The sequence below is a fragment of the Bison bison genome, unplaced genomic scaffold, assembly GCF_000754665.1.
Source record: "Bison bison bison isolate TAMUID 2011002044 unplaced genomic scaffold, Bison_UMD1.0 scf7180017864526, whole genome shotgun sequence".
Taxonomy (NCBI): domain Eukaryota; kingdom Metazoa; phylum Chordata; class Mammalia; order Artiodactyla; family Bovidae; genus Bison; species Bison bison.
Window position 1 is genome coordinate 1,024,326 of NW_011495077.1, and position 1,919 is coordinate 1,026,244.

The 1,919-nt window shown below is 42.9% G+C and overlaps 1 pseudogene and 1 gene segment (V, D, J or C); one reads left to right on the plus strand and one right to left on the minus strand.

The window, feature by feature from the left end:
- Window positions 1-1,919, plus strand: part of LOC104981963 — a 916,007-nt gene that overhangs the window by 594,632 nt on the left and 319,456 nt on the right.
- Window positions 1,149-1,919, minus strand: part of LOC104982070 — a 1,127-nt pseudogene continuing 356 nt past the window's right edge.

Genomic DNA, 1,919 nt, shown 5'->3' on the forward strand with positions numbered 1-1,919 from the left:
AAAAAAAAAAAAACTACAGCAATATGATGTTCTACTCCCACTGTCAATCCAACTCCATTTTAGCAGTTTCTAAGTTATATGCTTTCTCCTTGATTTGTCAGTATTAGATATTATCTACCTATGGCTGATTTATGTTGATGTACGGGCAGAAAACAATACAACATTGTAAAGCAATTATCTTCCAACTAAAAATAAATATATTTTTAAAATATTAGACATTATCGACTGACTTTCTTTTACGGTAACACATCATCACTGTCATCTTCCTAACATGGTTATATCACAATATGGAGTTAAACCGATAGTCATGACAAATATGATTATGACCATGTCAATATTGTCACTGTCCAGCCAAAATGAGTACAGTGATTACATTTCCTTTCTAGTACAACTGAAAGTGAAAGTGAAAGTCACTCATTCATGTCCAACTCTGCGAATTCTCCAGGCCAGAATACTAGAGTGGGTAGCCTGTCCCTTCTCCAGGGGATCTTCCCAACCCAGAAATTGACCCGGGTTCTCCTGCATCGCAGGCGGATTCTTTACCAACTGAGCTATCAGGGAACTTTTAGTTAATAATTGCCTCATTTTTTTCATTTGTCCTATATCAATTTCCTATTTATTTTGTGAGTTCTTCAACAGATTTTTTTAAATATTTGTGAATAATTTCTCCCAAATGCATCAAATATATCAAGTAGAGTATCCATTTTTTTTCTTTTTTTCCTACAGATTCTCTGTTCCTTGACCTCTATCATCAGCCCTGTGTGAACTAATCACTCTTTGACTTTGTTGCACAAATCTCATCCTAGGACTTTTTAGCATTGCTCACCGTATTGGTTATTTTGCATCTTGAACCTCATGTATCTTCATTTTTTGGTTCAGTCCTTATTTTTTATAAAACACGTTCTCTGAACGTCTGTAATAAAAGCTGCATGGGACTTTTCTTCCATCACTTTTTGCATGCCTGAAAATACCTTTATTCTACCCTCACACTTGATTAATATTTTGACTGAATATAAGACTTTATGTTGAAATTCTATCAGTATTTCCAGTATTGGAGAAGAGAAGCTATTTCCATTGGGTTTTTTAATGAGAGGGAAAGTACAGAGCACTTCTGGTGACTTTCTCAGTATTTTGAGGGTAGCATTCCACTATTTCTTTATATCCAGAGTTGCCGTTAAGTTCTTGTACTGGAAGAGCTCATCGCCCATTTCGTTCAGAAGACATGTGCGGATGAGGGCTTCCATCATGGCAGAGGGGTCACAGTTGGCAGAAGGGCGACGGTCTTCAAAGTAACCTTTCTTCTCCTGTCAAACAGTCCGAGGGATGTGGATGCTGGCGCCAAGGTTGGCCACGCCGGCAGAGAAGTCCTTGATGTTGGAGGTTTCGTGGAATCCAGTTAGGCGCCGGGCGTTGTCCACGGCCCCCTTGGGTTCGTAGGCTCGGATGTGGCACTGCTGCCCCTTGCTTAGTTTCTCAGTGCCCTCCTCAGTGTACTTCAGACCATTCTCCTCTCGCATGGCCTTGGTGCTAAAGTTGGGGTGGCAGCCGGCACCATTCCCGTTCCCAAGAATGGACTTAGGCTCAAAGGTGGTGATCACTCCGAAGTCTTCGCACACATGATGCAAGATGAAATGGGCCACCCACAGATGATCTCCCATGTTGACTCCTTCACAGGGTCCTATCTGGAATTCCCACTGCGCAGGCATGACCTCGGCGTTCCTACCCCGGATCTTGATGCCTGCCTGCAAGCAGGCCGGGTGGTGAATCTCCACAATATCCCTGCGGTAAGCCTTGTCCGCTCCCACACCACAGTAGTATGGATGTTAGGGCCCAGGAAAGCCGTTGGAAGGCCAACCAAAGGGGTGCCCATCTGTGCCCATGAGGGTATATTCCTGCTCCATTCCAAACCATAGGCACTG